At 47.3% G+C, this 26153-nt stretch overlaps 1 protein-coding gene across 1 annotated transcript in view; it reads right to left on the reverse strand.

The window, feature by feature from the left end:
• ABCA1 (ATP binding cassette subfamily A member 1) overlaps window positions 1–18254 on the reverse strand; it is a 134497-nt gene extending 116243 nt beyond the window's left edge. The window contains exon 1 of the mRNA XM_045022061.1: window positions 18124–18254. The gene's annotated coding sequence lies outside the window, so the exon portion shown is untranslated. The remainder of the gene's footprint in view (window positions 1–18123) is intronic.
• Window positions 18255–26153: the final 7899 nt, after the last annotated feature.

Below are 26153 nucleotides of genomic sequence, written 5' to 3' on the forward strand. Positions count from 1 at the left end.
TCTCCAATTTATCCACATCCTTCTTGTAGTGTGGGGCCCAAAACTGGACACAGTACTCCAAATGAGGCCCTCACCAGTGCTAAGTAGAGGGGAATGATCACATCCCTCGATCTGCTGGAAATGCCCCTACTTATACAACCCAAAATGCCGTTAGCCTTCTTGGCAACGAGGTCACACTGTTGACTCATATTCAGCTTTTCGTCCACCGTAACCCCTAGGTCCTTTTCTGCAGAACTGCTGCCCAGCCATTCGGTCCCTAGTCTGTAGCAGTGCATGGGATTCTTCCGTCCTAAGCGCAGGACTCTGCACTTGTCCTTGTTGAACCTCATCATATTTCTTTTGGCCCAATCCTCTAATTTGTCTAGGTCCCTCTGTATCCTATCCCTACCCTCCAGCGTATCAACCACTCCTCCCAGTTTAGTGTTATCTGCAAACTTGCTAAGGGTGCAGTCCACACCATCCTCCAGATCGTTAATGAAGATATTGAATAAAACCGGCCCCAGCACCGACCCTGGGTTTCTTCAGGTATGTTAGCAACAAGAAGAAAGTCAAGGACAGTGTGGGCCCCTTGCTGAATGAGGGAGGGAACCTAGTGACAGAGGATGTGGAGAAAGCTAGTGTACTCAATGCTTTTTTTGCCTCTGTCTTCACAGACAAGGTCAGCTCCCAGACAGCTGCACTCTAGAGCACGGTATGGGGAGGAGGTGACCAGCTCTCTGTGGAGAAAGAAGTAGTTCGGGGCTATTTAGAAAAGCTGGACAAGCACAAGTCCATGGGGCCGGATGCGCTGCATCCGAGGGTGCTAAAGGAGTTGGCCGATGAGATTGCAGAGCCATTGGCCATTATCTTTGAAAAATCATGGCATCCGGGGGAGGTCCCGGATGACTGGAAAAAAAGCTAATGTAGTGCCCATCTTTAAAAAAGGGAAGAAGGAAGATCCAGGGAACTACAGGCCAGTCAGTCTCACCTCAGTCCCTGGAAAAATCATGGAACAGGTCCTCAAGGAATCAATTCTGAACCACTTAAAGGAGGGGAAAGTGATCAGGAACAGTCAGCTTTGATTCACCAAGGGCAAGTCACGCCTGACTAACCTAATTGCCTTCTATGATGAGATAACCGGCTCTGTGGATGAGGGGAAAGCAGTGGATGTGCTATTTCTGGTCTTTAGCAAAGCTTTTGATACAGTCTCCCACAGTATTCTTGCCAGCAAGTTAAAGAAGTATGGGCTGGATGAATGGACGGTAAGGTGGATAGAAAACTGGCTAGATGGTCAGGCTCAACGGGTAGTGATCAATGGTTCCATGTCTAGTTGGCAGCCGGTATCAAGTGGAGTGCCCCAAGGGTCGGTGCTGGGGCCAGTTTTATTCAATATCTTCATTAACGATCCGGAGGATGGTGTGGACTGCACCCTTAGCAAGTTTGCAGATGACACTAAACTGGGAGGAGTGGTTGATACGCTGGAGGGTAGGGATAGGATACAGAGGGGCCTAGACAAATTAGAGGATTGGGCCAAAAGAAATATGATGAGGTTCAACAAGGACAAGCGCAGAGTCCTGCACTTAGGACGGAAGAATCCCATGCACTGCTACAGACTAGGGACCGAATGGCTGGGCAGCAGTTCTGCAGAAAAGGACCTAGGGGTTACGGTGGACGAAAAGCTGAATATGAGTCAACAGTGTGCCCTTGTTGCCAAGAAGGCTAATGGCATTTTGGGTTGTATAAGTAGGGGCATTTCCAGCAGATCGAGGGATGTGATCATTCCCCTCTATTCAGCACTGGTGAGGCCTCATTTGGAGTACTGTGTCCAATTTTGGGCCCCACACTACAAGAAGGATGTGGATAAATTGGAAAGAGTCCAGCGGAGGGCAACAAAAATGATTAGGGGGCTGGAGCACATGATTTATGAGGAGAGTCTGAGGGAACTGGGATTGTTTAGTGTGCAGAAGAGAAGAATGAGGGGGGATTTGATAGCTGCTTTCAACTACCTGAAAGGGGGTTCCAAAGAGGATGGATCTAGACTGTTCTCAGTGGTAGAAGATGACAGAACAAGGAGTAATGGTCTCAAGTTGCAGAGGGGAGGTTTAGGTTGGATATTAGGAAAATCTAGTAGGGTAGTGAAGAACTGGAATGGGTTACCTAGGGAGGTGGTGGAATCTCCTTCCTTAGAGGTTTTTAAGGTCAGGCTTGACAAAGCCCTGGCTGGGATGATTTAGTTGGGTTTGGTCCTGCTTTGAGCAGGGGGTTGGACTAGATGACCTCCTGAGGTCCCTTCCATCCCTGAGATTCTATGATTCTATGAAAAATCACTCTTAAAGTGCCAGATAAGAATGAACTTTTGGAACAAAAAAAGTGTGGTTTGCCTGGGGAATGGCTAAGGGACAGTGAATGCAAATACCCCTCTTGCAGTTATGCAAAACCCCATCTTTTTGTAGCTTAATAAACTTAATATCTCCAAAGGATATTGCAGGAAATTGCCAAATCTGTCACAGTGCAGCCCACTGAACTGTCCATGCCCTTTCCCCAGTTTCAGGGGGTAGCCGTATTAGTCTGTATCCACAAAAACATGGAGTCCGTTGGCAACTTAAAGACTAACAGATTTATTTGGGCATAAGCTTCCATGGGTAAAAAACCACTTCCTGCATCTGAAGTGGTTTTTACCCACAAAAGCTTAAGCCCAAATAAATCTGTTAGTCTTTAAGGTGCCAACGGACTCCTTGTTGTTTTTCCCCAGTTTGTTCCCTATACCTCTGTCTTCTGAGTGGCTCTCCAACTCTACAGAGGGCAGGAGAGATTTCAGTGCAGAGGCCACGATCTGCACATGCCATCTGTGGGACGATCCGGCAGTGCAGCAGAAATCGTTAATTTTAGCGATAAACTATCACAGTGGAGCATCTTTGCCGTAAGTGCTGCAGGTTCATTGACAACAAAAGGTGTGCTTCAAGTCATCATTTGTTATTGGCACAACACTCCTCCACTGCTCAGAATCAGAGTATTCCGAAGTGCCTCTAACCCAGTCGGCCAGGAGTCCCCCAGAGACGGACCCAGTCCCAACAGAAAGCTGTATTTTACAGATTTAGAATTTAAACAGAGAAAAGCTGCTGTGGCAGAGAATCCATCCCTGCCTCTCTTCCCTCCCCTCTTCCATTCCTGGGGTCTGTACTCAGCAAACATACAACAGCCTTCAAAAGAATCTGTCTGCAAACAATGCAGCTGTTTGCTCTAGGACAGGGAAAGACCTTTCCTCTAGAAAATAAATCACTATTTAGACAGGGAACATAGCAAACTAATCAAATCCCAGGGGATCCGGATGTTTCAGAATATTGATAATGGGCTACAGAGTCTTTAACCTATAGATCACCAGCCCTGGTCAGCGGTGACTGACAGCTGTTACCAGCTGATGAGAGTTCAGTGGCCCATGTTAAATAACTTCAGTGGCCTCAGTCCAGTTGTTAGTGGGCAAGAATCGACACCACAAAAGCAACCACTACAGCTGGCAGTTCTGCAGAGGCCAAGGACTGAGGGGCCATGGAGACTGGCATGGTCTCACCAGGGCAAGTTTGAAGCACACTGGCTGGACAGTGGGTTTGCACTGTCACTGCTTGTGCTGTCCCTGAGGAGACTAAGCCTCCTAAGCAGAGCTGTAATTAGCCCCAGCACCACCCAGCCCCCCCAAAACACACACTCCAGCACCGCCCGGCCCTGCGGAAACACCCCCCACCAGCGCTGCCTGCCCCGCGCAAACAAACCCTCCTTCCCCCGCGCCGCCCCGCCCAACCAGCTGTGGGCTGAAGGGGGTGGGGTGGGGGAAGAGAAGAAACGGCAGGCATAGAGTGACCGGATCACAGCAGTAAAATAGGACCAGCCCCGTCCCTGCTCAGCCCCACCATCACACCCCTCTTCACCCACTAGCCCCCTGCTGGCTTGCTGCGTCCCTCCTAGTCAGTCCCCCACCCACCACTCGCCTCCTTTCACCTTCTCCCTCCCCTGCCAGAAACCCTCATGCCCGCCCCTAGAGCCCCTGCTGGCTCACTGCTCGCCTCTTTGCCCACCTGGCACTTGCCCACCCGCTCGCCCCCTCACCCCCAAGTATAAAGCCTCATTCAAAGACCCAGGGGGTCACTATATTACTGCACACAGCAGTCAGTCAATGCAGTTGTAGATAAATCTCTGCATTATACATTTTTGTATAACTTTTATATGACTTTGTATCCAACCCTGGTAATATGTTATAGGGGGCCCCTGAGGTACTATAATTAAGGTAAAAGAAAAATGTCTTTTTGCTAGAAGTAGAATAAGATCTTCCCCCCACTTTGTAATCAATGGCCCTGTTGAATGAAGGAGGTGTGACTGAGCAAGGCGTGGAAGGCAGCACCTCCAGACAGCTGCAGCCCTGGGAGAGGGGCTGGGAGCCAGACCAAGGACAATCAAACTTGTCAAGCGGGCTGACTAGAGAAGAGCAGACATACTGACGGCCTTGGGGTTAGGAGCAAGCACCTTCGTTTGGGAAAGCAGCAAAGAGTCCTGTGGCTAACAGACGTTTTGGAGCATGAGCTTTCATGGGTGAATCCCCACTTCATCCGATACATGCATCCGACAAAGTGGGTATTCACCCACAAAAGCTCATGCTCCCAAACGTCTCAGTCTATAATGTGCCACAGGATTCTTTGCTGCTTTTACAGATCCAGACTAACACGGCTCCCCCTCTGATACTTCCTTTGGGAACACCCTCTTTGCAGCATTGGGACAACCCACAGCCCAGAGAAAAGCAGCAAAAAGGACCAAAAGACAGTCCCAGATTTTGAATCTGGGAGATTCGCCCCACTCCAGCCACCGACTCGCTGCTCACCTCCTCACCCCCAGTAAAAAGCCTCATTCAAAGACCCACTATATTAATGCACACAGCAGTCAATCAATGCAGTACCAACAATTAAAATACTGAAAATGGATGCCCCCCTCCATCCACCGACTCGCCTCCTCACCCTCCCCTCCAGGTATCGGGGCGGCAGGTTTATAGAAATTTTGATTGTGCCCAGAACACTCAGAGCTCGCCCCCACCCCCGAACGCTGCTCCCCACCTGCCTAAGGCTCTGCGAGGGAGTTTGGGTGGGGGGAGGAGGTCTGGGGTGCAGGCCCTGGGTTGGGGCAGGGGACTGGAGTGTAGGACGCTTGAGAGGATCAGCTCTGGGATGGAATCTGGGATGCAGGCTCTGGGAGGGAGTTTGGGGGCAGGAGAGGGTGTGTGTGGGAAGAGGTGAGGGTACAGGCTCTGGGATGGGGTTTGGGTGCTGGGTGCAGGCTCTGGGCTGGGGCAGGGCCTCTGGGTACAGGCTCTGGGATGGAGTTTGGGTGCTGGGTGCAGGCTCTGGGCTGGTGCACAGGGTGGGGTGCAGGATGGGTGCAGGCTCTGGGACAGAGTTTGGGGGCCGGAGAGGGGGTGGTGGGTGCTGGGGTGGGAGGGGAGGGGACTGCCATCACATGTGGCTTCCTTCCTTCCCTGCTGCCCCCCGCCATAGCCTCACTGGTGGTGGGGGATGGGGCTACCCCTTGCCCAGTGTTTGCAGGAGTGGTGGCTGGGGGAAGGAGCCACACTCACCGAAGTCCAAGCAGCTGCTTAGGTGAGTGAGGTCCACTGCCAATGATCCAGTGTCTCCCACCGGAAGCCCCCTCAGCGTCTCCTCTAGGTGGGTGCCGGGGGAGGGGAGGGCTGCGAAGCACGTGTGCGCCTCCTCCCACCCCTCCTGACGTGCAGCAGCTGACTGCCGGCTCTCAGCCCTCTGCCGGCCAGCCGGCGACTCTTGTTGCCATAGAGGCAGCAGCAGCCGGGAGAGCCAGGCACCCCTTGGCTTTGCGCGCCTGAGGCAAGTGCCTCACTCACCTTGCCCTGGTTACGGCTCTGCTCCTAAATTATCTATTCAGCCTCTTGCACGAGCAATGAGGATTAAATGCAGAGCCTACTGAAATCAATGGTTGACTTCGTGGACTTTGGATCAGGTTCTAAAATGAATCTTATCAAACCAAACCAGAGTAGCCATAAAAACAATTCAAGAGCTGGAAAAAATGTCTTGCAGCAAGACACTGAAAACGTTCAGCCTGTTTAGCTTATTAAGAAGAAGACTGTGAAGTGACTTGACTACAGTGTACAAGAACCTTCTCTTGGGGAGAAGGTACTGAGGGCTAAGGGGCTCTTTAATCTAGCAGGCAAAGGCACAAGAATCAATGGCTGAAAGCTGAAGCCAGATAAAAATGTGTGCCTTATTTCAAATTTGAGTTTAACAGTGATAGCGATTAACCACTAGAACAAGCTACCAAGGGAAACAGTTGAGTCTCCATCTCTGATGCCTTTCTGGAAGTTACGCTTTAGCCAAACACAAGTTACTGGGTTCAACATAATGTAACTGGGTGAAATTTAATGGTCTGTCAGATACCGACTAACTGAACTAAAGGTCCCTTCTGGCGTTAAACTCTGACTCAAGGCATGAAACGTCTTTTATTTACTTTCCTTTAAGTAATTCCAGGCTGCATTTGGTAAATAATCACAACAATCCTCCATCTTGGCAAGGGGTTAGACTAGATAACCCTTGTGGTCACTTCTATCCCTATGGTTCTAGGCTTAGCGTTGCAAAGCCCTTACTTGTAGTATTGTGGTAATGCTAGAGCTCCCTGCTGAGATCGGTGCCCCACTGTGCCAGGTGCTGTACATACAAATAGCAAGAGACCATCCCTGCCATGAAGAGTTACCATTCCGAATAAACAAGTCAAAGGAAGTGCTATTATCCCTATTTTGCAGATGGAGAACTGAGGCACAGACCAGAGAGAGATTAAGGCCTTAAACCTCAAAAGTGTTTAAGTGTAACTCCCATTGGAGTCCATAGGAGTTAGGTGCCTAAATACCTCTGGGGATCTGGGCCTAAGTGACTTTCCCAAGGTCACATAAGGCGCCTGCCACAGACCTGGGAATTATATGCAGTTCTCCTAAATCCCAGTCTTCAGCCTTCACCATCTGCCTGAAAGCTCTTCAAATCAGATGTCAAATTCCAGCTTCTCCTAGCACAATGGGATACAGCAGCTACAACTAAGAGCTTTTTCTACGTAGTTACATATGTGATCACTGCCTTTAACAGGACAAGAAGTTACCATAACAAGGTGCAGAAATCTGGAGAAAAGCTTATATTAAAACTCTAATAGTTACAGTAAACTCTTCAACTTTAATTGGACCAATGGACTTAAGGCAGACAGCTTTAGACTTAGTTCTGGTCAAGTCGAGAGAGAAAGCACCGCTAACAGCATGTGCACGCAAGGCAAGCTTTCATTGATACTGGTGCTAAAATAGTAATGGATTCCATGGCAAAGGGGTTTGTGAAATTCTTTGGGACAACAAAGAGAGAGATCTGAGTCCCAGTATCTATTACGTGCTCAACACCAGCTCACACAAAGACCTAAACTCTTGAACAACTTTCCAAAGTGTGCAGCTTTCAATTGGACTGGGCCCTGGGTTTCTCCAAAAGCCTTCTCTAGAAGTGCCACAGAATTGTCAATTTCCACCTGGAGGGCCAGTGGAGATGGGGAGTCAGGACCCCAGTTTGACAAGTCAGTCAAACAATGGTACTTTGATGGCAATAAAAAAATACTTTGTGCTTTTAGAACATCTTTCCTTTAATGAAGCCAAGTCAAGTTACAGAAAGTTGTTAAAGCATCACTAGCCTTACTTTACAAATTGGGAAACCAAGACAGAAGTTAAGTGACTTACCCAGGATCATCTAGTAAACTGGAGGCAGAACTGGGAATACAAATCAACAGACCCCAATTCTCAGTCTCCTGGTCTAAGTGCTAGAAAGCACTGTAGCAGCATAACAGTATCAGCTGTAGATAAGAGCTTTGAACCTACAACCCTCTAGCTGCAGCACAGGACTGCCATCAACTGAACCCACAGTCACTGGAAACAGCTTTCAGAATTCCCAAACGCTAGCTTCTATATCACTCAGGTTTTCCATATAGGCAAATCCAGCCCCCAATTTCCTATACAGCCTTAAAACTTCATTCTGTAAGAGCTCCCCCCTGCTTAAATCACTGGTTTGTATTTGCAGCTCTCCCTTTTGCAGCACATCCAGGCAACTGCTGACTCAGCAGGCAATAGGGAAGAGTTTAATCACACAATAATTACTCTTGGTTGATAGTTATGGGCAAGATCCTCAGCTAGTTTACATCATTTCATGCCAGCTAACAATCTGGGCCTGTGTGTGTTAATAAACATATCCAAGTCTTGTTCTCTAATGCTTAAAAATAAAAACAAATTCACATTTTAACCAAGACTAAAGTGATTTGCCTGCCATCTTAATAGTATGCACTTTCATTGCTGTGAAAGTCAAACAATGAAGGCAGCTTGAAATTTAAAAAAAGGAAAGAAAGCTTTGCACTAACTTGCAGTGTGTATGGTAACTTTCTTGTATCCCTAGTCTCACCAGACTGGAAGTTTACAATGTGAAGCACAGTGACAAAATTACAGGAAGTTGCTTAAATAATTTCAGTTCACATAGTGATTCAGTCTCTCGGATCTAAACAAAACTCCTTGGCTTGATACCCAAATCACTTTAAATAGGATCCCTCAGGATATATATGCCCAGTGAAAGTGAGTGGGGGGGAGGGGGAGAATGTAGTGAGTGGGGGGGGCAGGGCCTCAGGGAAGGGGCAGGGCTAGGGTGTTCGGTTTTGTGCGATTAGAAAGTTGGCAGCCCTAACCATTGGGTTACTAGTACCTCCAGGTCTTTGGAGGATGCCCTTATTGCTATACAGCAGTTTCTCACCTTTTCCTTTTGGGATCTTCCTGCTGACATAGCATATCAGTAGGATCAATATCAGTGGACTGAGGGCCGACCCCTGGTGCCATCTGACTTCTCCTTCAAAGGGATTTTTAGTTCCAAAACATGTTCAGCATACTCATTCAGCTGACATTATTAAATCCTCAGACGCTCTATATTTCCTCAGCACTGGTGTGAGCAGCCTCCTGTCCACTGTATCATATGCCTTTTCTCGGCCTGTAGAATCCCAGATGCGGTCCTGTGGTACTTAGCTGCTTCCCTTTCTCATGCCAAATTACAAACATGGCATCTGTGGTTCCTCATCTTTTCCTAAAACCCAACTGTTCTTGTTCAAGGTGGGGTTCCTCCACCCTCCTAGTCCTGACGTCCAAGGCGCATTCAGTAGCTTCACCTCTATCCCTCAAAAGTTTCCACAATCATTGATGCTTACCTTCTTATATACAGGCATCAGGACAGACTTGCACCAATCTCTGGGAATGTTCTTGTCTTGCCATATGGCTTTAATGTTCATCCATTTCATGGCTCTCTTGCCCAAGGCTTTCACCAGATCCAGCACCACATCTCTCTGCCTTACTATTCTTCATTATCTGGATTGCACGTCTCACCAATTCCTCCATTATGTCAGGCTCAGGCACCACATTAGGATCACATGTTGGCAACTCTGCCTCATTTAAAAGACTATCAAAGGATTGTTTCCACCTTTCCTTCACTTGTAAATGATGAACAATACCATCCTCCATCCATTTGCCTCTCATTTTTGCAGTGACAGATATTTTTGCAAGTCAGCTATGGGTAGTTTACATGCTCAGCATACAGGAAATGTAGGGCATTCTCTTGGGCCTTCTTCACTGCCTCTTGGCAGCTCACTTTGCTTCTACTAGCAATCAACAGGTTTATTCCTCTCTCTCTGTGCGCCATTTTCTTGTTTCAGTTGCTATCTGCACTTCATCAGTCCACCACTGCTCCTCTCTCCCCCTTGGTTTTCTCCATCGGTATCATCCACAAACCTCTTTGATGCCACAATTCATGTTCTTTGGAGGTAGTTCCACACTTCAGCCGATGCCAAATCTATTTCCGGATAATTATCATGTACTGCTTGCAAACACTTCTCTGCGCACTTCCCCTTAACATCTGTACTTTAATCCTGTTTCTTTTTACCTTAGTTCCGTTCTCGTCCAACACTCAGCTGCAGTCTTTGCCACAAGAGGTTTGTGCTGCAGCACTGCCATCTTGCCAGGTGTCACTTAGCAGTCCATAACTCAACTGAGATTTCCTCAACATTGTATTCATCTGGCTTTTGTTTCCACCACTGTCATATGTGATCAAATGGCTCACTGTGTTTTGGAACCATGGACTGGCTGTCATCCATTAATCAGCAATATCTAGTAACACTTTTTCTCTCATTCATAGAGTTTAGGATGAAATCTCCTAAGCACAGTTCATACCCCTTGTGGTTTTTGCCCACGTGCATATTTGTATCACAGAACACCAACAGCAGCTCCTTTGGCATTGCTGTGTCTGCAAGTCTTGGAGAAACTCCCTTTCTCTATCATATTCTTGCTGCGGTGCACACTTATATCACAAACAGAGGGTGCTCTTTAACTTGGATTCATATAGTCTGTCACACTCAAAAACCTTCAACCACCCTTCTCCTCAGCTCTCCTCTGATTACCAGCCAGATTCCATTATCACCCCTGAAGTCAAAGGAACTAACCTGGTCTGTATCTGCTGAGGATCTGGCTTATAAATGTCTGGATATTGCAGTAAATCCAGACCTTACCATGTGTGACTGGGACTGAGAAGGGTCTAGAATGTAGCATTAGTGAAATGACGACATGAACCTGGGATGGAGGCTCTAGTAAAAGAAAAAAAGAACCGAGAGGACAGGAAATGAAAGGGGGGGAAAAGGCTTCAGGGAGAGTAAGAAGCGGTCTGAGGGAATCAGAAAACATCAAGAAAAGAGGATGTGGTGTCCATCCCCTGTAAGCAAACAGGGATTAAAGGTAAAACCCTGACTCTACTGAAGTCAATGGAAAAAACTCCTAGACAGCAGGAATTGCCAACACAGTTTAATGGGGCAAATAATAATTTAAAAAACACAATATTTAAAAGGAAGACAAAGAAACAGTTTTGAGACACTTCTTTTTTAGGTTAAACAGCAGAGTTATGTAACTACAGGACACGGTCAGTTCTGTTTAATAAACAGTCGTCACTTTGACCTTTTAGAGCTACCTGTTTAGGGCTTGATGTCAACCAGCTCTCACATGGCCTTCGTTTGTGCACCCACAAATAGGAGGGCCAGAGCTGTTGCTCCCACAACAAATGATAGGTAGGGGTGGGACTTTCGGCCTAACTCTGCTCCCACTGAAATCAATCAGGTGAAACTCTTGACTTCAGTGAGAGCAGAGCTAGGCCAATGCTGAGAGTTTTGGAAAATTCCACGCAAAGAAGTTAATTAATATTTGCATCCACAGTGAGTTCTGAGGACAACTATACACATGCAGCTTTGTGCAGGCACAGAACGTACCTGCGAAAGCACTGTTCCTTCGGGAAAACTTGGGCCTTAAACTCAGCAAGAGGACACGGACAGAAAGATCTCCCTGACTGCTGTCCTCAAGGAGATACATATCTCGGAAGGGTGTAGCTCCCCCAGTTCTGAGAAAGACTGTGCTCTCATGTGTGTCTGGTACAGTCATCTCTTAACTTTAGTATTATTTGTATTAGGATAGCCAGACGCCCCCAACTTTGCTCCCCATCGTGCTAAGCACTGTACATATCGGCGGGCAGGATTGAACCTGGGACTTCTAGAGCTTAGTGCATGAGCCTCTGCTGCATGAACTAAAAGCCAGCTGGCTGTTAGCTAAGGCTGTAGAGCAGACTCAATCTCTCTCTCTCCCTCTAAGTCAGTGGTCACCAACCAGTCAATTGTGATCTCCGGTGGGCAACATGGCTGCCACTAAGGCAGCCCCATGCCACTCCCAGAAGTGGCCAGCCACTCCCTCCACGCGCTGCTCCTGCCTGCAAGCACCACCCCCGCAGCTCCCATTGGCCGGGAGAACTGTGCCGGGTGGTGCTTGCAGAGAGGGGCAGCACACAGAGCCATGTGCCCCCTGCCCCCAGGGGTGCGTTGGCCCCTTCCAGGAGCAGTGTGGAGCCGGGGTAGGCAAGGAGCCTGCCTTACCCTTGCTGTGCCCGCCACTGACCGGGAGCTACCAGAGCTAAGTGCTGCCCAGCGGGAGGATGCACCCTAACCCCCAGGCCTGAGCCCCCTCCTGGAGCCAGCACTGCATACCCCCTCCTGCACCCCAAACCCCCAGGACTGTTAACTAGTATAAAATTTAGTGAGAGGTTTTTGGGGTGATATTCCACAAATTATTTCACATGGGACAAATGACCATCTGAGGGTAATAACTTTTGGTCACTTACAAATCTTTTCTATGGCACCGCTAACTTGGTCTCTCAATTAAAAGAGAAAATCAGATTTCCTTTTAAATGCTCTCTAGATTCTGCGGTCAGAGTCCCGGGCATTGTTTGCTTATTCCCAAAGAATATACCTTTCAGTCTAGCCCAAACTGGTACAGTCTTGGAACTACTCTTTTTTTCCTGTCTAATGTCAATTGTTCCCTAATGAAGTTAACATAATGCAAAATGGTCCTTTACTGGATTAAGCTAGCATTCTTCTAAGCAGCACTCCCACAGAAAATAACTAACAGGCATAAGAAGTCAACTTGCATGTGGATATTTATCCTGTTTAAACTACAGGCTCTGATGTTCATTCCTATTATAATCTTTAATCAACCTTTTACCCTACTGCTCAGAATAATAAAATGCTCCAAGTGTTCTTTATCTGTCCATGATGTTAGGCTGTTTTATCAGAAAAGCTGCATCAACAGTTTTCCATCCTACTCTGCCTCTCTGCCACAGTCCTTGAGGCGAGATCACGTCTTTGTCCAATGACAAATGCTTAAGAAAAAAAAAGGGCAGAACTAGCCTTTTCCCTTTATAAAACCTACCCATAACAGAACACAGAAAAAAAATCTATTAACATATTCCATCAATAACTGGGACATAGTGACATTAACATTCTTCTGATGTCTAGCATTTTCAGATTCCTTACTGTGTTCAGAAGTATGGCTAAAGTCTGGAATGTATTTTTAAAGTATCCCTCTCTCTTTTGCAGGATCAATAATACATATCTAATGTATATTCTTAACATACTCCACAACTGCATACGCCGGGTATGTACACACAAAAATAGATTAAAATAATATTTAAGTTCCACAGTCAAATTCTCAGCTGATAGAAGCTAGAAGAGCTCTGCTGAAGTCGATGAAGCTCTGTCAGTTTACACCAAGAGAAAATTTGCTCCCCCCACATCACCATGGAAAGTAAGGAAATCTGGAGTTAAATTAAAAGATTAGGACTGATTCTGCTCTCACTTACACCAAGGTAAATCAAAAACACCACCATGGACTTCAATGGAGTTACAATCATGCCCTTTGTGCCTAACTTCTCATTTGGGGGTGAAATTCCAACCATGAGTTCCCATATCAGTTCTAGGTAACACAGTATCTAGGCCAGTGGTCTCCACAGTGGGGTGTGTGCACCCAGGGGGTGCGCTGGACAATCCATTGGGGGGCACGGCAGGAGGAGCGCCACCAGTGCACAAGGGCAACATGGCAGGAGGAGCGTCGCCGGAGGGGAAAAAAAAGGGGGGGGCAGCCAGAGGAGGGAGGGAGCAAGCGAGCGGGGAAGATGCCCCCTCCCCCCCCAGGCAGGCAGGGCCACCTGGAAAACAGGGGCTTTTGGGGCTGAAGGGCCCTGGGGGGCTAAGGGGGCCCCAGCCTGCAGATCTAAAGCCCCTTTCAGAATCCAGTCCTGAGTCCTCCGGCCCGTGGAGGAGCAGGGGCAGCCGTGCAGCCAGTGGTGGGAAAGAAGCAGCGCTTTCCTCTTCAAAGCCGGCTGGAGAGAAGTGGGGCTTTGACGGGGAAAGCGGAGCTTCTCTCTGGCCACTGGCTGCGCGGCTGCCCCTGCTCCTCCTGAGTCCTCCGCCCTGTGATCGCAGGACCACATTCCGATAGGGGCTTTAGAGCTGCAAGCCAGGGCCCTGGGGCCCCCTTAGCCCAGGGCCCTGCAGCCCCCAACGTCCCTGCATTCCCAGTGGTCCTGCCTGGCATGGGGGGGAGAGGGGGTGGCTCCCAGAATCGCGGCCATGGGGGCGGTGCCGTGCTGTGCAGAGCCACCTGCACACCCCCTGCACCAAACAGGAGCTGCCCCTCCTGCCTGCCCCAGCCCTGAGCGCCCTCCCACACCCTAACTCCTTCCCTGACCCCACCCTGAGCACCCTAACTCCCTCTCAGACCCCGCACCCCCACCCTGAGCGCCCTCCCGAACCCCAAACCTAACCCAGACTTTCGAATCGCTGTATCAAAGTGTTAAACCAAGATTTTCAGAAATAATGAAGCATATTCAATCACATTGCTCTCACTAAAAATATTAATATTTTTGTGAGAGCAAAAAGGTTTTTTGTACCGTTAATAAAACAAACAATATTTTTTTTAATTATTTCATCTCTCTCTCATCCTTTTTTAATTTCTATTTTTGTGTATGTTTTATAATGTACATAATATATTAGTACAGTAGTACATGTATATAATTTATACATAAATGAATATACATATATTGGAGGTGCATGCTCAAAATTTTTTTACTGATGGGGTGCACGATCAAAAAAGTTTGGAGACCACTGGTCTAGGCAGTGCAGCTCATGTGGTAAACAATGTTCCCCATTGCCCAAAGCCTATAAGCGATGTAATACTCAGACATGGTGGGATGGGTTAAAAGGATAGACCTATAGGCATAACTCTGTATTTCCATGTTTTTGTGGGCCAAATTCTGCCACCATTCGCACACCTGGGAACTCTCCATCAATGGCATTGCACCCCATGTGTAGCCTAGAGAAGACTTTCCTTTGAAATCACATCTCATTTGATTAATTTATGACTGAACTCTGCACTCTCATACTCCGGGTTAGATTCTACCCTGAGGTTACTTCTGATTCACCTTGCAGTAAATGAGAACAAAACCTCATTACAAAAACTCCATAAACCCTGCTGCAAGGAAGTCAATGGGAATGTTGCTTGAGTAAAGACTGCAGGATTGGCCCTTAGGTCTGATGTTTTTTAAAGACATTGTGAATGTCGCATTTGCTTGTTTTTTTGTTCGGAGGAGCAGGCTGGAATAAGCAGGCTGAAATTTAAATATGATGGAAATATTGGAGAGTTGAAACAACTTCTAAAACATACAAGGCTGGGCTGAAATTTATACTAAAGAACCTAATGTGAATGAGAATTAGGCCCACAGTATTCAGCCAGTGATTGGCACCATTACTGTTTAGAATTTAATCCTATAAAACGCTCTACTGTCTATGCTGTACATAGGTATTTACAGATTTTTCCAAAAACACCTTATTATCGAATAGATGGCACAATTAGGGTCTGTGGTGAAGAGGTCATTCTGTACTTTTTTTTATATTTGTTTGCATTATTTAATATTGAGCCATATTTGGGAACTTTATAATATGTATATTAGGCCATCACAACTTTTGCAAATGCCAAAAAGTCGAGAGTCAACTGCATTTCGGGATGCTTATTTCACACTTAGAACACCGACATAATGGAGAAGAGTGGATTTGAATTTTTTTTTTTTAAATGGAGTTTGTTTTTTTAAGGAGAATTTAAGTGTGACTATTTGGGGGCAGCTTACTAACATTGACTCAGAGATTGTAAGGCCTCACTGCAATAATCTAACCTGGCCTGCATAACACAGGCCAGAGAATTTCACCCAGCAATTCCTGCATCTAACCTAGTAATATCTGGTCAAAACCGAGCAGCTCTTTTTAAAAGACATACTATTTCAGTTTGAAGACTCCAAGCGATATTATCCCCTTCGTAATCTGTTCCAGTGGTTAGCTACCCATTGCAGCTATGCATAGCACTTTACTGCATGACTCAAAAACAGTTGAGTAGAAATTTATTTCCCATGGAGCCCCACTGAAGTTGGGCTATTTGTGGAGTAAGGTGCTACTCAGTGTGACTAAAGGTATCAGAGTCTGGCTGTTAATAGGCAGGTGCAATGCAAGGCACAGATTGCACAGCATTATTTTTGCATACATTCAGGCTCCCATTGACAATGGATTGTAGTGGCTCAGAAAGTGCAGTTACATCTGTCATGTTATGTCATGAATATAGTACACCAAGAGTCCCTGATATTATGTATTTAGCATAACAGTCTGCAAGGGCACCACAGAAGCTCACAATGATCCATCTGTTTCCGGGATGTCTCATCATATACTTCCATTTGGATTTCTTAAAAGACGCAAAATGTGCAGTAAGAGCTAGGCACAAGGCACATTTGCATTTCATTTCCTTTTCCCTCACCATAATCCCTATTAAACCTCACTATGAGCTTGATTTTGGTTGTGCTTTAACAATGCTTCCTTTGGGGTTATAAAGCACTGCATAAGGACCTTTATCACACCAGTTTTTAATGAAACATCATGAAAATTAAAGCACATTTGTTTTCTACTGTGAATAGTGTTTGATTATACATAGGATCCACTGTTTGGGTTTTAGTATTTTAATTTATTAACGTGGCCAGATTTTCAAGAAAGCTCGGTTTCCATTTAGGCACCAATTCAACCAAACATTTGAACACACTGGCTTACCTAATTCACCCCACCAGAAAATCTGCCCTAAATGTTTCCCTGAGGTTAAAAAAAGATTGTATTTAGGTTAAAACTATATTTTGTGTCTTTATTTTTATTTATGTTTTTATCATCAAAAACAAGAATTGGGAAATGTTCATTTGAATTTTTAATGTGTTATCTGTGCTAGAACGAAAAGGAATTTTTGGTGAAAAATATCAGCGGTTTTCAAGTTGCAACTTGAATCTCGTTGCATTATTTTGATACTTTTTAAAAAAATAGAAATCAAACATCAGTGTTTATAATAGGCTGATAATAGGTTATAATGTACCAATTTAGGGTAATCAGCTATAACGTAGAAACAAAGGATGTAACACTCCCTTAAAGTTGCTGTCACTCATAAAGAAGTCCTGGGGCAGATTTTGATCTTGTAGGCATCTGGAATAATTCCACTGACTTTAATGGATTGACACTGCTGTAGCTGAGATCCGATTCTGACCCATTAGGCTTTCACATCGCACAATGGAGGAATAAATGCAGGGAGCATGAAATATGTACCCCACAAGAACCCCAAATAAAGTGAACTATGCTGTTCAGAAAAATAAAAAGCACTCCCCTAGTCCCAAACACTTCTTTCTATTCTGCACAAACATGCTCCCAGGCAGGGCTCCTAAGTCACTGGAAATGGAACAGGAAACCATGAAATTCACAAGGTAGCCTTGAGTTGATCAGCAGCTAGCTATTTTTCCATTTTCCCCTCTCTTTCGCAGGATCCTTTCAATCTTTTTTCTTGCAAACAACATTCCTTGGAGCTGGAGTCTCTCCTGCAAGAATCATTTTTCTCCTGGAAGCGAATGCCCAGTCCCCAAGCCAGGCACCGGCGGTGTGTGCAAAAACAGCTTGGCCAGGATGATGTCTTCAATTGTTATTTTTCTAAGGAACCAGAGCTCACACGCCCGGGGTTACTCTCGGTCAATTCTAGCTAGTCTGTCTGTTTGGGCTTCCCTCCCTTCCTGCCTCAGCAGCCCCAGCTTGAGGCTCCTTCTGAGAAAGCGGAAAGGGGGGGGGGTGACCAGATGTCCCGATTTTATAGGGACAGCCCCGATTTTGGGGTCTTTTTCTTATATAGGCTCCTACTACCCCCCACCCCATCCTGACTTTTCACACTTGCTGTCTGGTCACCGGGGGAGAACAAAGCAGTTCTTGGGCAAAGAGGTGTCCCCCTGCCCCAGCCGGACTGGCCCTGGTTAGCTCGTGCTCGAGCTGGCGAGCCCGTGACTAAAGGAGAAGAACCGCAACACCGGGGCACCTTGTGTCAGTGACTGGACGCGAACAAATCCCTGTAACACGCAGGGGAGGGGAGAAGCGGGGAACGGGGGGGGGGGCAAGCCGCAAAGGAGCCTGTCCCGCGCGGGTGAAGCGGGGAGAGACTGGGGGGCTGCCCCAGGGTTACAGAGAGACGCGACCCTGCAAACAAAGCTCGCTAGAAGCGCCGCTCCAGACACAGCCCAGCCCCGAGCCCCGAGCCCCCAACCCCGGACAGCCCCGCTGCAAACCGAGCCCCCAACCCCGGCCAGCGAGCGCCGGCCAGCCGAGCCCTACCTGGCTGCCCCGGCGGTCTCCCCGCGGCGCGGAGCAGTGCGGTGAGCTGCGCGGCCGCCCGGGAGCTGCTGCAAGGCGAGGGGCGCGAACCCGCCGCTCCTTTTATAGCTGCCCGGCAGCGCCGCGCGGGGAGGTTATTATCGGTCAAACGCGGCTCCCGGCGGCTGCTGCTGTTTATGTCGCGCCGTCACTCACACGCCGCACGTGGCGACCCGGCCCGCCTCTTAAAAGGGCGATGCGCGCAGCGGGCGTCCGGTCCGCGCAGCCTCCCGCGCAGCCGGGCACCTGGGGGGGGGGCGCGAGCCACCAGCTGCTGCAACGCAGCCCCTGGGCGGTCAGGGACGGGGTGTGTCTCGGGCTGGGCTCCTGCCATGCAGGGTGTTTCAAAGGGTCCCCTGACGGCTCCGGTCCCCCGGGCTCTCCTCCCTGCTCCAGGCATTGCAACCTCTGGGGTCCCAGCCACAGGCACCGACTTGCTCATTTCCCTGGTGGTGCTCAACCCCCGCTCTACCACCACTTCCCCCGAGGACCCACCCCAGCCCACCCTGCCTCCTCCTGCCCCAGCTACACGCTCACCCTGCCTCTGCCCGCTAGGATGACCAGATGCCCCAAGTTTATAGGGACAGTCCCAATTTTTGGGTCCTTTTTTTTTTTTAAATATAGGTACCTATTACCCCCCACCCCCAGTCCTGATTTTTCACACTTGCTGTCTGATCACCCTATTTCTTGCCACCTTTCGCCCCCTCCCCCAAGCAGGGGCGGCTCTAGGAATCCGGCCGCCCCAAGCAGGGCAGCACGCTGCAGGGGGCGCGCTGCCGGTCGCCGTTCCCGCGGCTCCGGGGGACCTCTTGCAGACGTGGCTGCGGAGGGGGCTCTGGTCCCGTGGCGCCGGTGGAGCTTCTGCAGGCATGACTGCGAAAAGTCCGCCGGAGCCACCTGCCGCCCTGCCGGGAAAATGCCGCCCCAAGCGCGCGCTTGGCGCGCTGGGGTCTGGAGCCGGCCCTGCCCCCAAGCACACCCTTCCCTCCCTCCACCTCTTCCTGCCCCTGTGCCACCCTCTCCCCCCAGCACCTCCTGCCCACTGCTGAACCGCTGACTGGCGGCAGGAAGGAGGTGCTGGGGGGAAGGGGAGGAGTTGACTGGCAGGGCCCACCAGTGGGTGCTGAGCACGCACTATTTTTTTTCCATGGGTGCTCCAGCCCTGGCCCACCCACTGAGTCAGCGCCTATGGTCCAAGCACCACTCAGGCTTGGCCCAGCCATCAGGATGATGGGAGTCTGGGTAGGCCAAACCTGCAGGAGTGGCGCTGCGAGCCCATGAGCCAGGTCAGAACTCCGCTCAGACAGGTTGCAACGCCCAGAGCAGAAAGCCAAGCCCAGCCAGCCCTGCAGCACAGGAGCTGCTGCTATGGGGTGCATGCCAGGCAGAGCCCAACCCTCCTGGGATGCAGGGCCTAACTGAAACCACCCCAGGGCCTTTCACCCCCAGACTATTTACTAGGTCACAACAGGCTATAAACATTTACAAATGAGTCCTGTGCCCAAAATGATTGAGAATCACTGTTCTAGCCCAAAATGATTAAGAATCACTGTTCTAGGCCTCACTGGGTGAGTTTCTCTCACTGGGCCATGGTACGGTGGTCAAAATGGTCCCTTCCCCCTTAAAATCCATCTCTATTCCCTGTCCTCCATGAACAAGGCAAGGGATAACACCCAGCAAAATCAGGACTGATGGGAAGATCTCTGAACAAACAGATGCCAAGCTGAAAGAAGTGGTCTCAAACTTCCTGGCTACTTTTGAAGCATAAACACTTAACTGTTCTAACATGCCACACTGTTTGTTTGTCACTGAATTCTAGGGCTCTAACTCCATTCTTCAGAAGTTTAAAGTATGTGTGACTTGACTGTACAGATATCTCATTGAGAATAAAAAGGTTCCATGTTAAAAAAAACAAAATGCAGTTACTCTGGATACCTGTGTGTGTCTTACAGGAGTTGTGAGCAGAGCTGGAGGGAGGAATGGGGGGCAGGGTTGAATATGAGCAAATGAGCCACTAGTATGCATAGGATCTTAATATTAATTGGGCATATTCAGGCAACTGCCAGCTGTTTTATAAAGTCTGTAAACTTGGATGTTTTATAAATTTCAGGATGAATGGTTATTTATACAAACATTCATGCTAGAAATTAGTTGATGTAAGCAGGGTCTGAATGAATTCTCCCCTGACAGCTAGCTGGGATGGGGATAGACTTCAGGAGCAAACTGTATTTACATGAACACGCCTACTCTGCTTAGATATCCAGCAGATAGAGCAGTGTGCTGCTCAAAGTGATCAACTTTGGCTGGTGTCGGATTACAAATCACTGCAGGCAGGAGTAGTGAAATGCTGTTATCAGTGTTTTTGTCATTATTGTAAGAAGAAAGGGAGCAGAACTGTGCTTAACCTGGCCCAAATGAGGCGGTCGCCCTCAGCTGAAAGGACATCATTAAGCCAGGGGCTCCAATGCCAGAGGCCTAGGAAAGGTAGGTAGGTAGAGAATGGGCTGAGTTGCCTAGTCAGAAGGTGTAGCGTGTCCTGAAGTGTCCCAGTTTGGTTTAACCTGTTCTTCCCTGCTATTCAAAGCAAGAGCTAAATAGGCTTTATTAGGAGTCTTTGTTATTTTAAATGTTCAGAGCTGAAATCACTTGTGGGGGCCCCCCCAATCTGCAAAAAGCTAAAAATCATTGAGAGACTGACCTGAAGAGGCCACAGCAGAGAGGTAGGTAGCAGCGGAAGGTGACTGATGGGCAGCCAGCAGCCCAAGCAGCTGGCCAGAGCAAGTGCTCAGATGGCAGAGCAAGCCAGGTGTCTTCTTCTCCAGGTGGGAGGTGAACTCACACAGATGTACCTCTGAACCCTGGGTCCTCACTGACCAAGGACAATCACTGTGAGTGGGGTACGGTCGGCGTGAAAGTAGGCCAGTATGGCGTACTGGTAAGAAGCCAGTACCGGCTCATACCTAGCCAACATTAACATGCTGCCACAGCAAAGGACCTTCCTTAAAGCACTGCCATGGCAGCACTTTAATGTCATTGCCCCTTTTGCCCCCCCTCCCCAGGCCACCGTCACCAGGGGGCAAAAGGGGCAGCTGCCCCACGGCCAGTGATTTACATTACATTATTAATAATTTGTTATGCTCCTTTCAAAAAAAAAATCTTGGCGTTTCTACACCCACGTTTGCATTTGTTTCGCTCAACTGGTGCAAATCTCTACATGGAAACTTCTTTTGATTTGAATGGTTTATTTTGGTGTAGCATGACCCTGTCCCTAATCAGCTAAACCAAAATGTGACTGTCTTCACTACAGTCAAACCTCAAGGTGGGCAATCGGGAATTAGTCACCTTGCTTTACTCAATAGAGCATGACAATGGTGCAGAGTAGCAAGTAAGTTTTGCATGGCTGCTGCCAGGCCTTGCATCCAGCCTGGCATGGTATTTATACACAGAAATCCGAGTGTGTACCCAATGGTTTGTAATGCCCCAGTTTGCTGTGACGCTCCTTTCATAGACTGTTGTGGCTCAACTTCTCTGTTCCCTCCACAGATTGTGTGCAGAAGTGGTCTAGGCTGAGGAAATTCATGTCCTGGCAAGACCAAAGCTGGTGTGCTGTTACCTCCTTGTGCTCAAAGCTTGCTTTAAACTGAAGGAAGAGCATCTGCATAGCCTTCTACACTGGTTAACTATTTTTTGAATAACACCTTCAGTTAAACCAATGCAACTTTGGTGCAGAGGAGCTCTCTGGTTAGTGGAAACAAACCAGGAGTGAAGTCCTGGCCCTGTTGAAGTCAATGTAAGTTTTGCCATTGACTTCAATAGGGTCACAATTTTACCCCATGTTACTTATTGTAGGTAACAAAGTATGAATGACAAATTAGAAGTTCACCAACAGCCCATAGGCTGCAAGTTGTTTGTCTAACTAATATTTATGAATAGGTCATACATTAGGAAGAAATTGGGAAGAAAAAAGGCTAAACTCATATGTAGAATTATTTGAAGTGCATAGTTTCACCAGCTGTAGTTAGAAGCAAGGGAGGGATAGCTCAGTGGTTTGAGACAGCCTGCTGAAACCCAGGGTTGTGAGTTCAATCCTTGAGGGGGCTGTTTAGGGATCCAGGGCAAAAGTCTGTCTGGGGATTGGTCCCCCTTTGAGCAGGGGGTTGGACTAGATCTCCTGAGGTCTCTTCCAACTCTGATAATCTAGGATATAGTGAACATTTTTTTCAGCTTCTTGGGAAATGTGTTTGATTACTTAGTTTACTGTACTGGGGGGCAGATCCTGAGCTGGTGTAAGTTGTTATAGCTTCATTATTACCCTAGCTGAGGATCTGCCAATAGAAAGCTGAACAGCAAAAATCTTCTCTTTCTGCAATGTCTACTGATATATTACTATTAGAAAGAGGATCACAAAAGCCCCTGGAGCATAGGCTGTGCTTGCATATTGCAAATTTTTCCCCACACACACAAGAGATAAGAAATTCTAAATTAGAATTCCCACTACAGATCCATTGCTCATATGTAGTAAAGTCTTTTGCATTACTGTATATGTTGTTCATGCTTTGCTTTAATATGAGCAACCTGGCTGGGTAGGAATAATATCTGAATTTCCTGATTTCTGTGTGTTTCAATGCTCAGCCATAAAGTTACATTAACTTTTGACTTTTCATTCTTTAAAGAAAGATAAGGAGACTGAAGTGAGTGATCACACCCTGAAATAGACTAGCAATTACAGTGATCATGCTTTAAAATAAAATTAGCCATGTGAGCCTCAAACATACCAAATAAATGTTCATACTCAAGTATGCAGTGTATAGGCTCACACAGTGAATTCAACACAAAGGTATAATTAAATAGAATTATGCCAAACTAGGTAATCTCAAGGAATAAATTAAATCAATGGGATTGAACGGATCCACCTCTGGATAGAGTTTGATTCTCTGGTCATGTTCTGATATCAGTTCCATCACTGCAATTGCAGAGTAACTCCATTCATCTCAATGCTTTGGATTTATACCAGTGAAACAGAGATCAAATTCTGGACCAAGTACTAAATCCACAGCAGATTTGAAGTTAACCCTAGTACCTTTTTCAGTACTGGGAGGTGGAGCAGGTTAGAACTCACAAGAGGAGTCAGTTCTGAGCCATTCCACCTTCCTCTTCCAAGAGCTCAACAATTCTCCCTCAGCCTATCACCTGCAGGCCTGGACCAGCATGGGGCAACAGGATGCACTGGCCAGAAGCAGGAAGAAACTGCCAGCATGAGTGAGAGGGGAGCCAGGGCTAAGGGTAGGAGATGGGTGAGGAGCTGGAGGCTGCAGTTGCTCAGGATGCTTGTGTTGTGGTAGTTAGGGGGATGGGAAAGCTGGTCATGGAAGAAAGCTCATTTGATAGAGGGAAGCAGGAGGAAATAGATGTGGGAAAGGAGGTGGGCACTTGCTGCATGGAAAAACAAGCGTATTCATCCTTAATGCTCTAAGGGGAAAGCCATGTGGGCACTCGCCGAGCATGTTCCCGAAACCTGTGCAGTAGATCAATGTTAGACTCTCACTGATTCCAAATGGGCTTTGGATCAGGCCCTGAGTGTTTCTATTGATTTCAGTGGGCTTTGGATTAGGCATTTGGTATCTTCCTATGAGACTTCCACATATTAATATTTGTTTGGCCATTTGCTCTTTCAGATCCCTCTCACTGATTTTCATTAACCTCATTTTTCTCACTTGTACCTTTTCGGTTGCATGTCCCACGTAGGGGCCTGAGACATTGCTGGTGCAAGCTGTTGCTGGGTCTAGTAGATCTATTGCCCCAGAAAATTTAGGTGAGACTGGTGAGCTACACACACACGAAATTTGTGCTACTTTGTCATCCATACCAAGAGATCCTCCAATATAAAGTGAGAAGATTTAAGCCACCTAACCAAAAGGCTGTGTATTACAAGAGCAAAGGAAACAAAAGCTTACCATGCCTTTTACTGTCTTTGGGTTGCTTGCAGTAACACATTATGGGGATACATCTGTAATTCTGAACTCTTTTTAATTCTGCGTGACCTCGTTTGGGCTCAGGTCAGGAAGCAAGAAAGATGTGCAAACGGTTTAGTAAAACTTTTCTTCAGGAAATTGCTTCCTAACAAACTTTGATAACGTTACTTGACAGTGTTGCAACACAATCTGTGTGCCAAGCTTCCTCCTCCCTCGCTATTGCATTTTCTTATACAAACTGGAAGTTAATTAGTATATCAAGCATCTGCCCTGGTTTTTTTTTTTTTAACTTCTCAAACTAGATTTTTGTTATGTGACACCAATCAGAAATGTCTCCAGTGCAGTTTCCTGGAAAGATCCTTCTAATTTTAAACAAAAAGAAAATTTTCCTATGTTAAAATGTCCTCTTTAGAAAAACAAGATTTCAACATCCCATCCTCAATTTACCTTTCCTCATGCAGGTGTTAGAGTCATGTAAGTGCAGTTGTTATTCCACAACAGTGCAAATCGTTACAGCAAGATATTTTCTGCAATCTGCTACTCCGTTTCTTTTTGTTCCTCTATTTCCAGATGGTTGAGACAAGTAATATACAGACCAGCAGCTCTTTCAAAGACAGGTTACCATTTGGAGAGCCGTAGGAGAATTATTATCTGAAGCTTAAGGCCTTGTAACTTGCACAATGCCACCTGCCCCCCAAGAAAGGTGTGAAGTGCTACATTATCCATAGGATTTGGGTACATAATGATTTAAGGGCTATCATAATTAATCATTTGTGAGGCTTCTGAATTCTCCACATGACAGCTACTATCCTCACCATAAGACATAGCTATTCTGTATCCTTTCTGTACTTCCCCAGTCACAAATATCTACCATGGTATATTTTAAAAAGCAAGACAAAGGAATTCAATATGTATTGTTTAATAAACAACTCTAATGAAGTTCCAAAAGCAATAGAGAGAGCGCGAGAGAGAGCATGCCAGCTTCTCAGCTGGTGCAAATCTATTCAACTCAATGGAACTACACTGAGTACCTGCCAATCTGCTCCACAGTTTTAAAGCAGTTTTCAAAGCAAGGAAAACATGTAGAGGTGCCAGTTAACAAGTATTTTTCCACTCCATGCATCTGATGAACTGGGTTCTAGCCCACAAAAGCTTATGCCCAAATAAATTTGTTAGTCTCTAAAGTGCCACAAATACTCCTCATCTATTGTATTATAATGATGTTAAAGGTGTTGTGACAAAGTTCCTCCTCTACCTTGGTGGGTCCTGTGCTTATTGGCAGATTTGCTCACCTCAGAGACCTTCCCCTCTGGTAGAAGCCACAGTCCAGGTCAATTCCTCCTGGGTTGGATCAGGAGTTGGGAGGTTTGAGGGGAACCCAGGCCCGCTCTCTTCTCTGGGTTCCAGCCCAGGGCCCTGTGGACTGCAGCTGTCTAGAGTGCCTCCTGGAACAGCTGCACGACAGCTACAACTCCCTGGGCTACTTCCCCATGGCCTCCTCCCAACACCTTCTTTGTCCTCACCACAGGACCTTCCTCCTGGTGTCTGATAACACTTGTACTTCTCAGTCCTCCAGCAGTATGCCTACTCACTCTCAGCTTCTTGCACACCTCTTGCTCCCAATTCCTTACACACACTTCTGCTCCTCTGGCCTGACTGGAGTGAGCCCTTTTATAGCATCAGAGGGGCTTTAATTAGAGTCAGGTGCTTACCAGCCTCACCTGAGTCTTAGCAGGTTAATTGGAGTCAGGTGTTCTCATTAACCTGGAGCAGTCCCGGCTCTGGTCACTCAAGGAACAGACACCTGCTTCTCCAGTGGCCAGTAGTGTATCTCCCTTCTATTCCTCTGCTGTAGAGGGAAGGAAGGAGGGGACTGCTGCTGCTGTTACTACTCCAGCTGCTCCCCTGGCTGGGTTAGACACCACCACCCATCACCTTTCTCTGCTATCTGCTTGCTGGTTGGGTAGTAGATTCCCCCTTGCCCCTCGGTTGCTGTTGTTACTCCAACTACAGCCCCTG

This window comes from Mauremys mutica, chromosome 6 (genome assembly GCF_020497125.1).
Source record: "Mauremys mutica isolate MM-2020 ecotype Southern chromosome 6, ASM2049712v1, whole genome shotgun sequence".
NCBI classification, from domain to species: Eukaryota; Metazoa; Chordata; order Testudines; family Geoemydidae; genus Mauremys; species Mauremys mutica.